This window comes from Drosophila elegans, unplaced genomic scaffold, assembly GCF_018152505.1.
Source record: "Drosophila elegans isolate 14027-0461.03 unplaced genomic scaffold, ASM1815250v1 contig_377, whole genome shotgun sequence".
NCBI lineage: Eukaryota > Metazoa > Arthropoda > Insecta > Diptera > Drosophilidae > Drosophila > Drosophila elegans.
The window spans coordinates 243350-265878 of record NW_024545760.1 but is presented as its reverse complement, the minus strand read 5'-3'; the positions used below and the strand labels follow the sequence as shown (position 1 = coordinate 265878).

The 22529-nt window shown below is 38.7% G+C and overlaps 1 pseudogene; it reads left to right on the top strand.

Moving 5' to 3' along the window:
- The first annotated feature begins 834 nt into the window (after window positions 1–834).
- LOC121467323 lies at window positions 835–6898 on the top strand (annotated as a pseudogene).
- The last annotated feature ends 15631 nt before the right edge of the window (window positions 6899–22529 follow it).

Below are 22529 nucleotides of genomic sequence, written 5' to 3'. Positions count from 1 at the left end.
ACGACACTGCATATTCGAAAAACGGAGTTCCTGCGTAACAAGCAGCGGAGAGCAACGGAGAGCACACATACTAATAAATGCTCGCACTTAACTTCTGTGAGTAATTTGCTCGGGGAACTTGTCAATGTGGACTTATACTGTTCATGTGTGCTCTGCCGCTGATCCGCATAAGATAGGGTCGCTGTAGCGGGGGGTGGGCTGCTACTCGCTCCTTACTTGTAGTGTTGTCAATGCAGTTCGGCAAATAACGCCAGATATAACCCACATTTTTTGGAGGAATATTTATTTTGAGAGAAACTTTCCCTTCTTTTTTTATTTTTGATTGTTCCAATGGAAGATATATGATATATTCGTCCTATTTTAATAAAATTAAAACCGTAATCCCAAATATCTAATCATTACTATTTCTTGAAGAAAACGGAAGGACAAACGATCATGGCTAGATCAACTCTCCTAGTGATGCTGATCAAGAACATATAACATATACTTTATAGGGTCTGTTTATAGGGTATACAAATAAGGCTAAAATTATTTACTATTAAGATCATAGTTAGTTTTAAAAACAACTTACGTTTTTTTTGTTAAAAAAAGATGAAAATATGGTTATTTTTTTCTTATTTATATCTTGAAAAATAAATTATTAATTTTATTATTGAATAAACTTTTTTAATTTGCGTATAAGATAGTTGCAAGGGTATAAGTTCTATTGTTTTATTCCGATTTCTTTGCAATAAACAACCATATTTGTAGTTTTTGTTTTTTAGTCGCGTACTTTAAAATACAAATAAATTTTTTTTACAGTAAGTTTACTCAACAAAAAGGATGACAGAGAATATGACCTTGTTCCGCCTGATGGCGGATGGGGCTGGCTTGTGCTGTTAGGTTTGTGCTTAACAAACATTCTTATCCCTGGTACCATTAAAAGTTTTGGAGTATAATTTTCGGAGTTTACCATAGCTTTCAACTCTTCGCCCACAAAGGCCTCCTGGATACCGGCGGTGTGCTATTTTCTTTATAGTTCGTTGGGTAAGTTTCATCAGCATTAGTCAAGTGCGCACTAGCCCATCTTTATAGTTATATGCAAATTTCAGGTCCCGTTTCCAGCATATTGTCTGTGAAGTACTCGTATCGTACAGTCACCCTTCTTGGTGGGGCCTCTGCTTCGTTGGGAATGATACTCTCCTTCTGGGTATCGTCAATTGAGTACTTGTATGTCAGGTAAACATGGCGTCATAGATATGTGCTCCAAATTATTTCATGTTTTCCTTCCAGCTATGGGGGTTTGGTAGGAATTGGTGCTGGGCTCTCTTTTCCACCCACAGTCTACATCGTAACGTCGTACTTTGCAAAGCTTCGCGGCTTGGCTAACGGCCTGTGCATCTCTGGCAGCGCGTTGGGCAGCATTATTCTACCGCCCCTTCTACTCTGGCTACTTGAGACCTACGGCTATCACGGCTCCTGTCTTATCATGGGCGGCATTACCCTGAACGTATTTGTAGCTGCTCTTTTTTATGAGCCTGTTGAGCAGCACATGGTACGAGTGCGACGTACATGGCAGGCCTTAGAGGACATTCCCGAAGAGGAAGACATTGGCATTGTGATGAAGTTCGAAAATGTAGACGTGTCTACAACAAATATCGAGCAAGCGGATAAGCAGTTGTTACCTTACAACTCCCCTCCATCGCCACTGTATCTACCCGATGATGAAAAGCTACAGTTTGTACGGAGTGCTTCCGCAGCGGTTGTCCAAAGCTACTCAAAAAAAAGTACTTAATTAAATGTTTTGAAATTTTCAGCACATAATTGGGTAAGTTTTTAACTTTATTTTAAGGTTTTTGTCTTATATTAATATTGAGATGTAACGGTACTATGGAGTGTCGGTCGAGACTACAAAAAAAAAAAAAACTCGAACTTAATGGCTGAAATCGAAAAATTCAAAAGGATTTTGAAAGCAAAATATATTTCTCCTACAATGACCTACGATCTTTAAAAAATATTAAATACTAACAAAATGGGCTAGGTTTGAAAAAAGTCGATTTTAGGAGTGAAAAAATGACTTTTTAAACTCCGCAAAATGGAAAATTTTCAGCCAATCCAAAAGTTCGTAAGTCAATGTAGGTAAGACCCACTCAAGAAGTTTCACTGTTAATTTGATGTCAGCAGATTTTAAAAATGCAGTTTCGAGACAAACACGTTTTTAAATTTTAGGTGCAGCGGTATATGTCTGCGAGCGGTCGCTCTTCAGAACGCTGCCATTCTAAAACTATTTTAGACACGACCTTGCCGCTTTCAAAGGATATCGTTAATAAATAATGTAAAAAGAAGTAGGCCAAGGTGACTTCCCTGTGGCACGCCTGAAATAACTTGGATCACCTTAGAGACCGAGCTTTTAAAAAGGACTCGTTGGGTCCTACTACTCAGATAAGTCGAAATCCATATAAGAAGACTGTTTGAAAACCGTAATAACACTAACTTCCGTACAAGAAGCGAATGATTTACGGAATCAAATGCTTTGCTAAATCCATGAAAACTACGTCAAGGTCTGAAGGTTATTTCTAAAGCCATTTATAACGAAGGATGTTAGCTCGGTCCTTGTAGACCTGCTTGTTGTAAATACATGCTGACATGGCGATATAATCGATCTACAAAGATATAGCAAATGGGGGTAATACCGTTTGAGAAAAGTTTGGGAATAGCTGGACAACTTGGAGTTACCTATATAAATGTTCGTATTTGATTTATTTCCCTTTTTATGAAGGGAAATAACAAATGATTTCTTCCAAATAGGTGAAAAGTCATTAGTTTCTAAGGAAAGGGTAATCAATTTGTGAAGTAGTCTGCACAGGGTATCTGCGCAGTATCTAAGCACACAGTCAGGAACACTGTCAGGACCCGGTGAGTAGACTGGCTTTACCGCCTGCAGATCTAGGAGAAGGGAGCTTCCACTTAGACCCGGACAAAAGATTAAGTTAATTTCGACATTGCATTGGGCTTTGCCATCTGGATGATCGGATCCGTAGAACGTGTATTTCAAAGTTATAATGGCTTGAAAGGTACATTTCCTCTAGCAACATAACGTCGATGTGATTTTCGTTCAGGAACTAAAAAATTTCAAGTTTTTGCCGGGAAACGCAGTTGGCGTTTCACAGGGATATTCGTAGGCAAGACATGGTTTATTTTGACTGCTGAGATGCAAGCATCAATATATTTTGATTTTACACAAGTTTTTGCAAAGTGATCATAATAGAGTCGATATTGCTCTGAGGCTGTCCCAAATCCTGCTGGACGTTTTCGATTCTCGGCTCTGTTTGAGTTGTTCCTGTTTGTAGAGAACTGGCATAGGAGATACCGTTGGTGGTGATTGAAGGGCCAAACGAGGATCTGGTTGCTCTGCCGAAGAAAACCTCATTTTCCTTTAAAGCCTCTGTAATTTCGGAGGGGTCCACATCGGGTTCTATTCCTTTTAGAACCACTAGCAATCCTTTGCTACTTTTTAGCTGGTGCGTATAGTAATTCTTTTATTTATCGTATAGGTATAGGTATTTTGTAACGGCACGGAAATCTTGTTCTGTTTTAGTTTAGTTTCACTAATACGGAAAAATAACATGAAAGCTCAACTATTTTGTTGACCAGGGCATTCGAATTCTTCTCCTAAATAAATATATGTGGGGGCTTTGATTTTCTTGAAGCTAATTCTACAGGTTCTGATTGGATTGTTTCAGACTCCGCCAAGACCGAAAATCTGTTATTAAATACCTCGGATAATTGCCCTTGGGTTTGGTAATTTTTATTTAGCGATCCATACCAGTATGCATAGTCGGTTCCGCTTTTAAAATTTTGTCTACGTCTGAAGCTTTGTTTTTGGCAGCGGCGTCAATTATTGGTGGTGTTGTGAATATATGTCCGTAGTGTTTTCCGAATCTGACGTAGTCGGTGCATCGACAGGTGAGAGGGGAGATGGGCTTCAAAACTGAGCTGCGGCGGCGTTGCATGGGCATAGATGTCGGGGCGATAGAGAGCGGACTTCTTCGGGCGCGGTCAACGACGTTGCGTTAATTTTTGTCTCCGGTGAAAAGTACGAAAAATAAGCGTTATTTCGAGCAACGGAGAGTCTGCACTCGTCTTGCTGGATTTTTTTTCGCGACTTTGACAATAGCTTTACCGAGTGCACTTTTTTTTGGTTTCATTGCCGGCATAAGGTCAAATTTTGGTTTATTAGTTCTTTCCGGTTACTAGATTTGCAAGGGAATAATGCCAGCATCTTTTTGCTTTTAGAATTTATGACGACACTGCATATTCGAAAAACGGAGTTCCTGCGTAACAAGCAGCGGAGAGCAACGGAGAGCACACATACTAATAAATGCTCGCACTTAACTTCTGTGAGTAATTTGCTCGGGGAACTTGTCAATGTGGACTTATACTGTTCATGTGTGCTCTGCCGCTGATCCGCATAAGATAGGGTCGCTGTAGCGGGGGGTGGGCTGCTACTCGCTCCTTACTTGTAGTGTTGTCAATGCAGTTCGGCAAATAACGCCAGATATAACCCACATTTTTTGGAGGAATATTTATTTTGAGAGAAACTTTCCCTTCTTTTTTTATTTTTGATTGTTCCAATGGAAGATATATGATATATTCGTCCTATTTTAATAAAATTAAAACCGTAATCCCAAATATCTAACCATTACTATTTCTTGAAGAAAACGGAAGGACAAACGATCATGGCTAGATCAACTCTCCTAGTGATGCTGATCAAGAACATATAATATATACTTTATAGGGTCTGCAAGGGTATACAAATAAGGCTAAAATTATTAACTATTAAGATCATAGTTAGTTTTAAAAAACAACTTACGTTTTTTTTGTTAAAAAAAGATGAAAATATGGTTATTTTTTTCTTATTTATATCTTGAAAAATAAATTATTAATTTTATTATTGAATAAACTTTTTTAATTTGCGTATAAGATAGTTGCAAGGGTATAAGTTCTATTGTTTTATTCCGATTTCTTTGCAATAAACAACCATATTTGTAGTTTTTGTTTTTTAGTCGCGTACTTTAAAATACAAATAAATTTTTTTTCACAGTAAGTTTACTCAACAAAAAGGATGACAGAGAATATGACCTTGTTCCGCCTGATGGCGGATGGGGCTGGCTTGTGCTGTTAGGTTTGTGCTTAACAAACATTCTTATCCCTGGTACCATTAAAAGTTTTGGAGTATAATTTTCGGAGTTTACCATAGCTTTCAACTCTTCGCCCACAAAGGCCTCCTGGATACCGGCGGTGTGCTATTTTCTTTATAGTTCGTTGGGTAAGTTTCATCAGCATTAGTCAAGTGCGCACTAGCCCATCTTTATAGTTATATGCAAATTTCAGGTCCCGTTTCCAGCATATTGTCTGTGAAGTACTCGTATCGTACAGTCACCCTTCTTGGTGGGGCCTCTGCTTCGTTGGGAATGATACTCTCCTTCTGGGCATCGTCAATTGAGTACTTGTATGTCAGGTAAATATGGCGTCATAGATATGTGCTCCAAATTATTTCATGTTTTCCTTCCAGCTATGGCGTTTTGGTAGGAATTGGTGCTGGGCTCTCTTTTCCACCCACAGTCTACATCGTAACGTCGTACTTTGCAAAGCTTCGCGGCTTGGCTAACGGCCTGTACATCTCTGGCAGCGCGTTGGGCAGTATTATTCTACCGCCCCTTCTACTCTGGCTTCTTGAGACCTACGGCTATCACGGCTCCTGTCTTATCATGGGCGGCATTACCCTGAACGTATTTGTAGCTGCTCTTTTTTATCAGCCTGTTGAGCAGCACATGGTACGAGTGCGACGTACATGGCAGGCCTTAGAGGACATTCCCGAAGAGGAAGATATTGGCATTGTGATGAAGTTCGAAAATGTAGACGTGTCTACAACAAATATCGAGCAAGCGGATAAGCAGTTGTTACCTTACAACTCCCCTCCATCGCCACTGTATCTACCCGATGATGAAAAGCTACAGTTTGTACGGAGTGCTTCCGCAGCGGTTGTCCAAAGCTACTCAAAACCTGGAGACGAGTTTCAGTCTCGATCTCGAAAGATTAGTACACCGGCAGTTTTTTATACGTCAGCACACCATATCCCGGCAGCACATTGTCCTTCCAGCCGAAGGAATTCTCCTCGCACTTGTCCCTTCGGTCAGTCACAAGTAGTGGAACTGGCGTTGCAGGCGGTTCGACCGGGCCAGATGGATCACAGACTGATGTCGAAACCAGGGGCAAAGCGCTAACCTCAGCACGGTCGAAGTTTTTCGATTTAAGCCTCTTAAAAGAACCGATGTACTTGGTCATATTAATGTCGAATTCGACGAATGCCATCAGTTACACTAACTTTATTACTTTCCAGTTTTGGAGAAGCCAGGGGCTTTAACAATACATTATCTGCGTATCTGCTTTCAATTGTCTCTGCCACTGATCTAATGGGACGTATTGGAGGGTCAGCACTTTCGGACATGGGCTACATACCTAAGACCTGGTACTTCGTTGGCGGCTTGTCAATATCAGGTCTTTCCCTTGCGCTTCTACCCTTTGCATGGTCTTACAGTTCGGTATGCTTCTGGTGGGCAGTTTTTGGCCTCGCTTCTGGAATCTACGTGGGAATTACTGCCGTTATCATGGCAGACATGCTAGGCACAGAACGATTAACGTCATCCTATGGCATAAGTCTGTTCGTAATGGCTTGCTTCAGTTGTTTGGGCCTCCACTATGTAACTACTGGTTCGAGGTGGTCCACGCCCTTGGTTTAACGCTGTTGGCCGGAGCCAGTCTTTGGAGCTTTATGCCTTGGATTAATCGACGCAAAGCCAAAACGGAGGAGAAATTAGAAGCACAAATTGATAAAGAGACTGTCCAAAGCCACTAATCGGCGACAAACAATTAGATTTTAGGCTATAAAATGCGTACAAACACAGTTAGATAAGAGTGCATACGGTAAACGCCCAAAACTATTGGGAGCGCAATACAATTTTAGAAACTGTTAATTTGTTTCTTTCATCTGCTTTTTTGTTTCTGTTTTATCGTAAGTATTACATTCTACATTCTACAATTATTGTTTACCAGTACAAGAATAGCCTAAGTCGCATACAACATTAAAATGAATGAGAGTTTATTAAAAGTAATGATTTTATAACTATTTTTTCTAAGAACATGCCAAAACAAAATGACCAAAAAAAATCTGCAAAAATTAATTAAATAAAACGAAAAAAATAACTAATCCGATATCGCTATCTTGCCGATATCGCTATCTTGCCATACATAGATTAAAACAAAAAAAAAGTACTTAAAAAAATGTTTTGAAATTTTCAGCACATAATTGGGTAAGTTTTTAACTTTATTTTAAGATTTTTGTTTTGTAATAATATTGAGATGTAATGGTACTATGGAGTGTCAGTCGAGGCTACAATAAAAAAAGAAATACTCGAACTAAGTGGCTGAAATCGAAAAATTCAAAAGGAATTTGAAAGCAAAATATGTCGTTCTTAGGAGTGCAAAAATGACTTTTTAAACTCCGCAAAATGGGAAGACCCACTCAAGAAGTTTCAGTGTTAATTTGATCCGATGGGTCAACTTGCAGGCGAGTTAGGATTTCAGCAGTTTTAAAAAATGTAGTTTCGAGACAAACGCTTTTTTAAGTTTTAGGTGCAGCGGTCTATGTCTGCGAGCGGTCGCTCTTCAGAACGCTGCCATTCAAAAACTATTTTAGATACGACCTTGCCGCTTTCAAAGGATATTTTTGACATTGTAAACTATCGATAAGCCCAACAAAAAAAATAGTCTGTTAAAGCCTCTGAAATATAATAAACGGTACAAATACTTTGCTTACTGCGTAGACCATAACCTGATTGTGGGAGAATATTTATTTTGAAGTTTGTTAGCTGTTGTAACGGGTATGTAATAGTCGAAGTGCTCGACTAAAGCGTTCCCTCTTGATTAAATTAAATTTTCAAAAAATGTCTTATGTATTTGAATTTTGCCACACAAATGGGTTAACTGATTTTCAAAAACAAACCCAATAAAATCATAAAAATGTTTAAAAAATGTATTTACATAATTTGGTAATATAATACATCTTGTTGATTTAGCACCCATCTCAGCAAACAATTAAAAACAAAATGCCACCTGTGCATTCCCTAAAAATTAACTTAAACAAGAAAGAAAGCAAACATCGACAAAGCCGAAGTTAATATACACTTGCAGCTATTGCAAAAATTAAACATTTTTGAAAACATTAAAAGTATGATTTACTTGCGTATACGTTTAAAAACATTGAAACTATGATGATTTGCAGCTTAATTATTTGATAGTTATTTCATATGGTACGCAGATGATGTCCTTTTGTATTGTGATTCGTCCCCATAATTCATAAATTGAAAATTAGCAGTTATTCCATCAAGCCCTTGGTTTAATACAGCTTTCGTATCGAATAATTTAAAAAAGCTACTAACATGGGCTTTGTGTTCAACAGTACACTGTCCTGGATCGACCACATTAACACGGCTGTAGGAAAGACTTATGGGTCAATCTATCCGGTCAAAAAATAATTTTTACTAAAGCCAAGCTATCTTTTTGAAACACTTAGATTCTCCACTTCGCGAAGAGCAAACACAGTTATGGAACCAGTTACCAAACTCTAAAAAAGAACATTAGTAGTGCAGGTCAGTCTAAAGCAAAATTAATTTCACACTTTCAAGAAACTATATGACCCCAGCGTTGGTTGTTAGATAAGTATAACTAAAATTTTGTTGTAGCGATAAATTAAAATTATTGACTACAAATTTTTTTTTCCTGTGTGACTAATCTATTAAATTATAAATATTATACTTGTAGCGTTAAGAAGAATTTTTAAAATAAATTGAATTAAAAATAAGTTTATTCAAGTTTAGAAGTAGAGAACACTTAAAGGTGGGAGTCGGAGGGGCGGGTTTCGGAGGTCCAGGCGATCTCCGGTAGCCTCTTTCCTGGCTGCCGAATGCGGGTACTGGATGAGTGAAATCAGACTGCCATTAATGTATTGGTTGGGCTTATATAAAAAGGTCCGGGCACTCAAATTTGACTCCGCAAGGGAATGCCGGCATGCCATGCCCCCGCGGCACTTACGTCACGCGGTTTCTCGCAGACTGTTTTGGAGTTTGGGTTTTCGGTTGTTGTCCCTTAGGCCTCAGTTGGTGGCTTTGGTTCTTGGGTGATACGTACCCTTCGAGAGCGAGAGAAAATAAAGCTTTCATTCGTTCTTGCGAGTTCTCCCCGTCTTTTGCTCCTTAGCTTAACATAGGTCTAAAGGAAATTGTGGAAACAGTTAAGCTGGTGATCAATTGAACTTTATCTTTCGTTGTCGATTTGTCGCTAGTTTCGCAAAGATATTTTTGCCAAATAAATTCGTCCCAACCACAGTTTTGGCGTTTTGTTAATACAAACTTGTATAAAACTTTCATGGCGTCCTTGACGTTATTTGCAGAAGCGTTTTCGATTTTTTTTTCCCATTTGATGAAAAATAAATATATACTTTACATACATATAACCCAATCATAAATCTCGCGTAGCCATCCCCCTACAACCCACGCTCATGCAGGAGACTCCATCGGTTAGAGTCATTCTTGCAACTGCTGTTGTAAGCTTTCATACAAAAGCTTGTATTGACTCGAGCGTTGCTTAACACAGGTTCACCAAAAAACTTTGTGACCGATGAGCTCGCTCGGAGACTCGAAATTACAAGAGAGGGCGTGTGCTTCAGCTTACGAGGCACTGGTGGGATTAATGCCAAAGCTACAAAACAATCCACACGGTTGTGAAGGTGCGAGTAGGGAAAAGCCAGTTGTCGTCCGATTTTTGGATACTGAATAATATTACTGGTTATCATCAGGATCAAGCGGTTAACGCCAGTGTCAGGGAGAAACCAGGAGGAAACAGCAGCAAGCAAAGATTGTTGGTTCGTTTGCCGTTCAAATCTGACCCAAATACGCAAAATGGGAAATTTTCTACCAATCCAAAAGTTCGTAAGTCAATGTAGGTAAGACCTACTCAAGAAGTTTCAGTGTTAATTTGATCCGATGGGTCAACTTGCAGACGAGTTATGATTTCAGCAGTTTTAAAAAATGTAGTTTCGAGACAAACGCTTTTTTAAGTTTTAGGTGCAGCGGTCTATGTCTGCGAGCGGTCGCTCTTCAGAACGCTGCCATTCAAAAACTATTTTAGATACGACCTTGCCGCTTTCAAAGGATATTTTTGACATTGTAAACTATCGATAAGCCCAACAAAAAAAAATTGTCTGTTAAAGCCTCTGAAATATAATAAACGGTACAAATACTTTGCTTACTGCGTAGACCATAACCTGATTGTGGGAGAATATTTATTTTGAAGTTTGTTAGCTGTTGTAACGGGTATGTAATAGTCGAAGTGCTCGACTAAAGCGTTCCCTCTTGATTAAATTAAATTTTCAAAAAATGTCTTATGTATTTGAATTTTGCCACACAAATGGGTTAACTGATTTTCAAAAACAAACCCAATGAAATCATAAAAATGTTTAAAAAATGTATTTACATAATTTGGTAATATAATATATCTTGTTGATTTAGCACCCATCTCAGCAAACAATTAAAAAAAAAATGCCACCTGTGCATTCCCTAAAAATTAACTTAAACAAGAAAGAAAGCAAACATCGACAAAGCCGAAGTTAATATACCCTTGCAGCTATTGCAAGAATTAAACATTTTTGAAAACATTAAAAGTATGATTTACTTGCGTATACGTTTAAAAACATTGAAACTATGATGATTTGCAGCTTAATTATTTGATAGTTATTTCATATGGTACGCAGATGATGTCCTTTTGTACTGTGATTCGTCCCCATAATTCATAAATTGAAAATTAGCAGTTATTCCATCAAGACCTTGGTTTAATACAGCTTTCGTATCGAATAATTTAAAAAAGCTACTAACATGGGCTTTGTGTTTAACAGTACACTGTCCTGGATCGACCACATTAACAGGGCTGTAGGAAAGACTTATGGGTCAATCTATCCGGTCAAAAAATAATTTTTACTAAAGCCAAGCTATCTTTTTGAAACACTTAGATTCTCCACTTCGCGAAGAGCAAACACAGTTATGGAACCAGTTACCAAACTCTAAAAAAGAACATTAGTAGTGCAGGTCAGTCTAAAGCAAAATTAATTTCACACTTTCAAGAAACTATATGACCCCAGCGTTGGTTGTTAGATAAGTATAACTAAAATTTTGTTGTAGCGATAAATTAAAATTATTGACTACAAATTTTTTTTTTCCTGTGTGACTAATCTATTAAATTATAAATATTATACTTGTAGCGTTAAGAAGAATTTTTAAAATAAATTGAATTAAAAATAAGTTTATTCAAGTTTAGAAGTAGAGAACACTTAAAGGTGGGAGTCGGAGGGGCGGGTTTCGGAGGTCCAGGCGATCTCCGGTAGCCTCTTTCCTGGCTGCCGAATGCGGGTACTGGATGAGTGAAATCAGACTGCCATTAATGTATTGGTTGGGCTTATATAAAAAGGTCCGGGCACTCAAATTTGACTCCGCAAGGGAATGCCGGCATGCCATGTCCCCGCGGCACTTACGTCACGCGGTTTCTCGCAGACTGTTTTGGAGTTTGGGTTTTCGGTTGTTGTCCCTTAGGCCTCAGTTGGTGGCTTTGGTTCTTGGGTGATACGTACCCTTCGAGAGCGAGAGAAAATAAAGCTTTCATTCGTTCTTGCGAGTTCTCCCCGTCTTTTGCTCCTTAGCTTAACATAGGTCTAAAGGAAATTGTGGAAACAGTTAAGCTGGTGATCAATTGAACTTTATCTTTCGTTGTCGATTTGTCGCTAGTTTCGCAAAGATATTTTTGCCAAATAAATTCGTCCCAACCACAGTTTTGGCGTTTTGTTAATACAAACTTGTATAAAACTTTCATGGCGTCCTTGACGTTATTTGCAGAAGCGTTTTCGATTTTTTTTTCCCATTTGATGAAAAATAAATATATACTTTACATACATATAACCCAATCATAAATCTCGCGTAGCCATCCCCCTACAACCCACGCTCATGCAGGAGACTCCATCGGTTAGAGTCATTCTTGCAACTGCTGTTGTAAGCTTTCATACAAAAGCTTGTATTGACTCGAGCGTTGCTTAACACAGGTTCACCAAAAAACTTTGTGACCGATGAGCTCGCTCGGAGACTCGAAATTACAAGAGAGGGCGTGTGCTTCAGCTTACGAGGCACTGGTGGGATTAATGCCAAAGCTACAAAACAATCCACACGGTTGTGAAGGTGCGAGTAGGGAAAAGCCAGTTGTCGTCCGATTTTTGGATACTGAATAATATTACTGGTTATCATCAGGATCAAGCGGTTAACGCCAGTGTCAGGGAGAAACCAGGAGGAAACAGCAGCAAGCAAAGATTGTTGGTTCGTTTGCCGTTCAAATCTGACCCAAATACGCAAAATGGGAAATTTTCTACCAATCCAAAAGTTCGTAAGTCAATGTAGGTAAGACCTACTCAAGAAGTTTCAGTGTTAATTTGATCCGATGGGTCAACTTGCAGACGAGTTATGATTTCAGCAGTTTTAAAAAATGTAGTTTCGAGACAAACGCTTTTTTAAGTTTTAGGTGCAGCGGTCTATGTCTGCGAGCGGTCGCTCTTCAGAACGCTGCCATTCAAAAACTATTTTAGATACGACCTTGCCGCTTTCAAAGGATATTTTTGACATTGTAAACTATCGATAAGCCCAACAAAAAAAAAATAGTCTGTTAAAGCCTCTGAAATATAATAAACGGTACAAATACTTTGCTTACTGCGTAGACCATAACCTGATTGTGGGAGAATATTTATTTTGAAGTTTGTTAGCTGTTGTAACGGGTATGTAATAGTCGAAGTGCTCGACTAAAGCGTTCCCTCTTGATTAAATTAAATTTTCAAAAAATGTCTTATGTATTTGAATTTTGCCACACAAATGGGTTAACTGATTTTCAAAAAACAAACCCAATAAAATCATAAAAATGTTTAAAAAATGTATTTACATAATTTGGTAATATAATATATCTTGTTGATTTAGCACCCATCTCAGCAAACAATTAAAAAAAAATGCCACCTGTGCATTCCCTAAAAATTAACTTAAACAAGAAAGAAAGCAAACATCGACAAAGCCGAAGTTAATATACCCTTGCAGCTATTGCAAGAATTAAACATTTTTGAAAACATTAAAAGTATGATTTACTTGCGTATACGTTTAAAAACATTGAAACTATGATGATTTGCAGCTTAATTATTTGATAGTTATTTCATATGGTACGCAGATGATGTCCTTTTGTATTGTGATTCGTCCCCATAATTCATAAATTGAAAATTAGCAGTTATTCCATCAAGCCCTTGGTTTAATACAGCTTTCGTATCGAATAATTTAAAAAAGCTACTAACATGGGCTTTGTGTTCAACAGTACACTGTCCTGGATCGACCACATTAACACGGCTGTAGGAAAGACTTATGGGTCAATCTATCCGGTCAAAAAATAATTTTTACTAAAGCCAAGCTATCTTTTTGAAACACTTAGATTCTCCACTTCGCGAAGAGCAAACACAGTTATGGAACCAGTTACCAAACTCTAAAAAAGAACATTAGTAGTGCAGGTCAGTCTAAAGCAAAATTAATTTCACACTTTCAAGAAACTATATGACCCCAGCGTTGGTTGTTAGATAAGTATAACTAAAATTTTGTTGTAGCGATAAATTAAAATTATTGACTACAAAATTTTTTTTCCTGTGTGACTAATCTATTAAATTATAAATATTATACTTGTAGCGTTAAGAAGAATTTTTAAAATAAATTGAATTAAAAATAAGTTTATTCAAGTTTAGAAGTAGAGAACACTTAAAGGTGGGAGTCGGAGGGGCGGGTTTCGGAGGTCCAGGCGATCTCCGGTAGCCTCTTTCCTGGCTGCCGAATGCGGGTACTGGATGAGTGAAATCAGACTGCCATTAATGTATTGGTTGGGCTTATATAAAAAGGTCCGGGCACTCAAATTTGACTCCGCAAGGGAATGCCGGCATGCCAGGCCCCCGCGGCCTGGGTTTTCGGTTGTTGTCCCTTAGGCCTCAGTTGGTGGCTTTGGTTCTTGGGTGATACGTACCCTTCGAGAGCGAGAGAAAATAAAGCTTTCATTCGTTCTTGCGAGTTCTCCCCGTCTTTTGCTCCTTAGCTTAACATAGGTCTAAAGGAAATTGTGGAAACAGTTAAGCTGGTGATCAATTGAACTTTATCTTTCGTTGTCGATTTGTCGCTAGTTTCGCAAAGATATTTTCGCCAAATAAATTCGTCCCAACCACAGTTTTGGCGTTTTGTTAATACAAACTTGTATAAAACTTTCATGGCGTCCTTGACGTTATTTGCAGAAGCGTTTTCGATTTTTTTTTTCCCATTTGATGAAAAATAAATATATACTTTACATACATATAACCCAATCATAAATCTCGCGTAGCCATCCCCCTACAACCCACGCTCATGCAGGAGACTCCATCGGTTAGAGTCATTCTTGCAACTGCTGTTGTAAGCTTTCATACAAAAGCTTGTATTGACTCGAGCGTTGCTTAACACAGGTTCACCAAAAAACTTTGTGACCGATGAGCTCGCTCGGAGACTCGAAATTACAAGAGAGGGCGTGTGCTTCAGCTTACGAGGCACTGGTGGGATTAATGTCAAAGCTACAAAACAATCCACACGGTTGTGAAGGTGCGAGTAGGGAAAAGCCAGTTGTCGTCCGATTTTTGGATACTGAATAATATTACTGGTTATCATCAGGATCAAGAGGTTAACGCCAGTGTCAGGGAGAATCCAGGAGGAAACAGCAGCAAGCAAAGATTGTTGGTTCGTTTGCCGTTCAAATCTGACATACGCAGTTGGTTTTTGTTTCTAGAAAGCAAATTGAGGAAGATGAATCTTTAATTCATGGAGGAATATGTTTCCATGGGAAACATGTCTTCCACCAGTGCACACTGGTCCCAAAGTCCAAAATTTGTGCAAGAATCCAATTTTTTTTTTTAAGAGTTGGGCAAAAACAATATTTTATTGCGATAGAGTAATATTCAGGGCAATTGAAAATAATAGAGTTTCAATTGAAATTGCATCCCTGCGATCGCTGGCAGCCCTGGAAATCAGCTGATCGTTTACCGCAAACTCGGCATTGCTTTTTCGTGAAATTAATGCAAAGTTTGAAAACAAATTGTGTAAAATCTAATATCTCGATTGCAATAATTCAAAATGGATGATAATTGTGCAGGTATGTGAAATATTATGTAATATTGCAATATTTGTTATATGTGTAATTTCTTTATTAATATGTGTTTTTGTGATGTTATGTGTTTTAGCAATTCTAACCTAACTTTTGTCGTGTTCCGTGGAATAAAGGTATATATTATTTAATCGTATTTAAGAAACTATTGATACAGATGTTATCTTAAACATATATATTTTTTGATTACACTAATTTTTTTTGCCCGTTTTTGCCCGATTCCATGAAATATTGTTTTTTGACAGACAACATCGATTTGAGCTATGCTGAAATGGTAGAGGTTTGGCTGGCAAATGGTCGTGAAAATAAAAGTATTTATGATTTTGTGCTGCAGCATATTATTAAAACATTAAAGGAACATATAAAGAACTCAATAGACAAGAAAATAGCAAACTTTGTTGCTGCATTAATAACACGGTTAAACAATTGTAACCGGGATGTTTCAAGACTTAAGAAGAAGCATGAAAATTGGCTCGCATTACGTTTCAAAATCAAATTATTACCATCTGATTTTATGGAAGAGGCCCCCAAAAATGCAGGACGCCTACGACTAAACTATGATGCAGGAAGTTGCCGATTAAAGCAAAGATTAGCTGCCGATCTTTCATCTAAAAATAATAACGACGTTAATCTTCTTGCTCATGCAGCAAACTTGGCTGCAAAAAAGGCGCGATTGACCGTTGAGGAAGTATCTTCCAAAGCAGAGCCTGTACCTTTCACTCCAGAAGAAGCCTTAGACTTTTTAATTGAAAACGGCTTTACAAAAAAACAGTATATGAGCATAAGGCTGCAAAGTAAATGCAGGAATTGCGACATTTATCCGAGATACAAAAAAATTATCGCTGCAAAAGATAAGTGCAGGCCTAAAGGAATAAATATTACGGAGTCTGTCGCTTCTGTTTCACTACAAAACAAAACAAAATAGTCGACTGAATACCATGACAGATGTTTTTTGTAGAGCACTCGATTCGTCGGATCTATTTGTTTCCAGCATTTACATCAACGATAGACTACTTGCCAACAAAAAATACAACAGTTATCCAATAGTGGTTATTCACCTGTTAAGACAACCAAATGTCAATTTCTTAAATAATAATATAAATACAGATGATGCACATGATGATGGAGATGACTTGGACACAACTGAATTTACTAATGACTATTCTTTTGATTTAGATGTAGAAAATGATTAATTTAATAAATATATGTGATAAAAAAATAAATAAAATTAGCCGAAAACTTTCGTCATTTTCTATTTTAGTTATTTTTTCATTTAAAATATTTATTTTCTGATAAGAAACTAAAATCTAAGCCATGTAAAACTGAAAGCAATATCAATTGACAAACGGACGTATGAGTAATTTTGTTGTTTATAAGGGGAGGTAAGGAAGGCGTGGCCCGATCGCAAACAATTTTTGCACAGGCTTTTTATATCCAACAACCATTAACTGTACCAAGTTTCAAGCGTATATCTCCATATTTCTAATTACTGCACAAATTTTGGACTTTGGGACCAGTGTGCAGTGTCACAATTCCAAATATTCCGAACTATTTCATATTTCACCAATGCGATTGACTGCCACACGGTACTTAGTCTAAGTGGAATGTAGTTTTTGATGCATCGTGCCGTACAACGACGCAGGGATCGTTGAGCTGTATTCGACACTGCTTCGGCTTAGATTGCATAAGTTTGCCCTGCGGCAGACCTAAAAAATGTATCGCCAAGTGTTGGTGGTCGAAACTGACCGAAACTTCAGAACTCTCCTTGCCGATTAGGTGTTTAATGTGGCTAAGAGAAATGGCGCATGCCACAAAGGTTATTCAGAAAGATTTTTATATTGACAGTTTGTCGACTGGCGCCGGACGCGATTAGGACCTGCAAGGCCATCGAGACGAAGTTTCTCAGGTTGTGCAAGAGGCTGGATTTACACTGGCAAAATGGTTTTCAAACTGCCAACAGTTATCCGCAGCTGAAAGCGCTGTCAGTCACTTACGGCAGGCTCAGACCCTTGGCGTGGTTTGGTTTCCAGTTAAAAATTACTTTCAATTTCGGTTGGATGAAGAAATGTTTTGTCGGTGATTGCAGGGCCTGTGGCTGTGCGTGTATTCCAATACGTGGGAGACTTTTAAAGCAACGCTTCTGCAGCTTTCGAAACGTAGGATACCTTCGTCCACACCGATCCGCAAGTTCCGATTTAAAAAAATGGCTTCGCTGACGCTTCCATGCGAGCATATACTCAAACTGCTGGAGGTTTAGAGCTGTCTTTATTGACCGCTAAATGAAAAGTAGCTCGTCTCAAGACTTTGCCTAGCTTTTAGCTGTGCAAGGCTCACATTTTAGCAGATCTTTATATTCGTGTCAGGCCGTTGCTAAATTATTCCGTTTATCAAAACCCATCCTTCGTCGTTGCCGGATTTTGTGTCAAAAGATTCAGAAGGAAGGAAGTTTACTCAGCAGATATAGTGTCCTGTGGATGTGACATTGATGAGTTAACAACGTGCGGTGGGTTCGGTGGGCCTCTGTTCTTGCTCGACACAGAAATTAATGTAAATCGACATTTTGAAATGCCGGCTGAAGTAGTCAAAAGAATTACGGAAAACGGCACTAGTTGTCGTACATAGCTTAGAGCCAAATTATATCCTTAAAAAAATAGAGTCCTTTTAGTCGCACTTAAAGCTTCTGAGAGTTTTCGTGTGGGTCTTCAATGGCGCCGAAAAGCAGTGGAGGATCGGGTGGCAGATAAATAGGTTCGGGTGGCGGACGCTGGAAGGAGTATACCGGCGAGCTGTCCATCGGCTGACCCCTTTGTCCGTGCTGTTTGAAGAACGTCGTCACTTCAGAGGAGGCGGTGTTTGCGCATTTGGCGTTTTTATTTGAAATTTCTAGTTGTAAGAAGAGAGCGGGGGACAATTAAACTTTTATTCGCTCTTGCGAATTTGCCTTGTCTCTCACCCCTTAGCTTAACATAGTTATGTCGCCAAATAAATCCGTCCCTACTGCAATCACTCTTTGTTAATGCAAAATCGTAATAAACTTTCACCTTTTACTTACGTACTGTTCAGAAGAACACAAATAGTCATAAGCTGCAAGATTTTATGAGCTCTGGGTATGTCATGTTAATATATCTAGAGCCATAATTTACGAACTGTTACTCAAAACAAGACATGGGTGCAGTTCTTAGCACTTGTAATCTGTAAGTGCAGGCCACTTAAGGTGCCCAATTTTATCGCCTAAGATGTGTCTCACAACCTCCTCCCCCTGTGCGGGGACAAAAGATAAGTCTCCCGCTCAGGCAAACAGATGCGGTCTCTGCGTTGGCCATAGACAAGACTAGAATAAGAATCTTAAAAACAAAGTTTCGATAAATAAAACAGTTTTAATTCAGAATTCAATGTAGAAGATTGTTTCATTTAGTTGGCATCCCTAACATTTTGATTATTTTATTTCACCTATATATGACAAAGAAAGTGTACCTTGATCTTCTAGCTGAATACTGTGATGAGCAACCAACATGTCATTATCTGTGCGAGCAGTGTAACTGGATCTAATGGTCAAAATTCCATGTTCTAGTAAATCAAACAAAAACACCTCTAGACGAGGTAAAAAATACGTGACGATCGCACATTCAACATATAAAAGTTTTGATATCGATTTTCGTGACGAAAGTTAATTAAGCATTCGACTAAATGTATATAGGTTCTTATACCCTTGCAGAGGGTATTATAATATCAGTCAGAAGTTTGCAACGCTCACTGCGTCCCTATAAAGTATATATATTCTTGATCAGCATCACTAGACGAGTCGATCTAGCCATGTCCGTCTGTCAGTCTGTCCGTCTGTCCGTCCGTCTGTCCGTCCGTCTGTCCGTCCGTCTGTCTGTCCGTCCGTCTGTCCGTCCGTCTGTCCGTCCGTCTGTCCGTCCGTCTGTCCGTCCGTTTCTACGCAAACTAGTCTCTCAGTTTTAAAGCTATCTGCATGAAACTTTCCCAAAAGTTGTCTTTCTATTGCAGGTAGTATATAAGTCGGATCGAGCCGGATCGGACGACTATAGCATATAGCTCCCATAGAAACAATCGGAAAAATTAATAAAATAAAATTATAACTTTGGTGTTTTTTAATTTTTTTTTAGTCTTTCGAGGTATAGTAATGGTTAAATATTTCAGAACTACGTTTTAAATTTCATCAAAATCGGACGACTATAGCATATAGCTCCCATAGGAACAATCGTATAGCTGCCAGGAACTATCGAATAATTAAGCTGCAAATCATCATAGCTTCAATGTTTTTAAACATAAGCAAGTAAATCATAATTTTAATGTTTTCAAGAATATTTAGTTTTTGCAATAGCTACAAGGGTATATGAACTTCGGTTTGCCGAAGTTTGCTTCCTTTCTTGTTTTGTTTGATTTCAGAAGTTCTCGGGGAGGGTAGTATTGGGATTTTCGCCAACCAAAAATTTTAAAAATTGTATGCGAAATCCATAATCTTTTTTCTCATAAAAAAATATGTACAGATCTTTGCTTTTAAGGGGCTAAGAACATTTTGATATTGACGGACTTCTGCAATGTTCAAACACCCTGTTTTTAATATTTTGCCAAGCACCATAATTAATGTATGTAAATTCATTTATTGTATTTTTTCTTTCTTCAGGAATATAAGGTTGAACAATCACGATTTTTTTTACATCTCTATTAGAAATATAATCGCAGTTGGAGCATTTGATTTTTTGCAAAGAAAGAAAGATTGTAACAAACTGATCTTCTTGATTTATCTGCTCGCTACGAATATCGTGCGGCTAGCTCAGAAGCCTACCCTCTCTCCCGCAGACTTTAGAATTCGACGTATATGCTGCTCGAAAGTCGCTTGTTGTTCGTCGTCCTTGGTGTCCTCGTTGTCCTTGCTCCGGATATGTTGACTGGCTCCGCTCCTTGTTGGCGTAGCGCTCGCGATTTGGTAAACTGCCGTTCTGGGACTCTAGCGGTGAACTGCTGTGCTCTCAACGCATACGTCTCTCGAGCCACTAGCTGAACAAACGCGCGACCTTCCGGGCTAGCCGCACCAGGACCTTGTACAATTCTGGCAGGATGTCGACGGAAATCTCCACTATCTTGTTGTTCAATATTATCAAACCGTAAATCGAAAATATCTATATTTATTGCACTCAATAAAGGGTTAGTGTAATTTAAAAATGCTGCCATTAAAATATTATTATTTTGAGCGTTTCGCAGTGTTTCCCTAATAAACATAAAATTTATTTGACACTGAAAAGCAGAGTTCGCATAGCAATCTTTATTCCGTTTTTCCATACCACGAAAAGTTTGTAATTGATTATTACCAGCCTTGACCTTCGCAACCTTTTCATGGCTCAATGACAGCCGTTTTTTTTATTAACAACCAAATGTTGGAGATTTTTCTATATATACTTCTTAATCGTTTGTAGGCTAATATAGCGCCATCATTTGTCTTGATACTCTTTGCGTTAAGGTTAAGTATATGTGAGCCAGAAAGTTATTTTAAGCGAGATGACGAGACATATGTTTGACCATTTGCAAATATACTATCACCAATATCAACAACTCCGGAAGTTATTGTTAGCCCTTGTTTTTTTGAATGGTTATGACATACACCAAACATAATGGAATTTGTGTTCGAATTTTATTTAGCTGAAATTTTCTTAATTTTCTTCAAACTGGACAGACATATTCGTACATTTATTTTTCTTATAAAATATAGCTGTATATTTTTATATAATTTTATTATTATTATTAATATCGGGGTGTCCAGTGTACCGCGACCTATAAGATCTATTGTACCCCCATTCAGAGCCTACAGCTCAGATATCAACCCACTTCCTCGAATAAAGTCGAGGAGTTTTAGTGGGTTGATTCTTACTAGGAGCTCAGGTGTAAGAGTTCTGGTTCCTAAGATTTTACATCTTATGCTTGCTAACGCCGGACAGTCTGCAATGATGTGTCTAGAGGTTTCGTCCTCTATGTCGCAGAATCTGCAAGTTCCACTGCTGGTTATTCCCATCTTACCTAGGTGACTTTTCAGTCTACAGTGCCCGGTTAGTAATCCGGTAACGATCCTAAGTGAGTTTTTCCCCAGTTAAATAAGTTCCTTGAACCTCTTCTTGTTATAGTTATTTATTTGAGTTTTGGCTTGCCTTAGACCTGGGGTATTTCTCCAGTGTTCTTGTCTCATGGCGCCTTCCGCTTTCCTAAGGTATTCTTTTATAGTGTGCCTCCCTATGCCACAGTAGGGCTCTGGGCCTACCAGGGGCTGTTCGGCTCCTAGTTTTGCCATTTTATCGGCAAGTTCATTTCCGGATATATCCTTATGTCCCGGAATCCATCTGAGGGCCAGCCTGTTTCGGCTGCCCAGTATATTTAGCTTACTCTTCACCTCTAGGACTAGCTTCGAGGTGATTTTGTTGTTATGTAAAGCAGTAATTGCTGCTCGGCTGTCCGAAAGGATCGATATGTCCTTTTCCTTGTATCCACGCTGTATGTTGAGCTCTGCACAACGTCCAATGGCACATACCTCAGCCTGGAATATGCTGGTGTATTGGCCAAGGGATTCGTGGTATTTTATGCGAGGCCCTACCACTCCAAGGCCCGTGCCTTGTTGTGTCAGGGATCCATCTGTGTACCATGCAATGGTGTGTTTAGCCATCGGATGCACTTCAGACAGTGTGGTCCAATCTTTCTTATTGCCTAGGTGTGCTGTGAAGTTCTGCTCGAAGATTAGTTCGGCTGTCATTTCATCCCTAGGGTGGAGTATTAGGGGCACCTCACCTAACAAATTAGTCGCATCCCTGTTATTTAGAATGCAACCACTACCTGTGCCCTCAGTGCTTATTCTCAGGAGTGTAGCTTTGCGTTGGATATCAATCACATAGTGAAGTGGTGTTAGCTCCATCAAAACTTCTAAGGCAGCTGTAGGACAGGTTCTCATTGCCCCTGTCATGCATACGCAGGCAAGTCTTTGTAGTTTTCCTAGCTGGTTTTGCATGCTGATGAGCTTAGCTCGTTTGCCCCATGCAAGTGCTCCGTAAGTGAGGATTGGTCTCACGATCATTAAGTATAGCCATCGTATTATCTGAGGCCTGGTTCCCCAGGATTTCCCAGCAATTTTCCGACAGGTATAGAGTGCTCTGTAACACTTTTCCAATGTCTTTTGGAAGTCAGTTTACTAT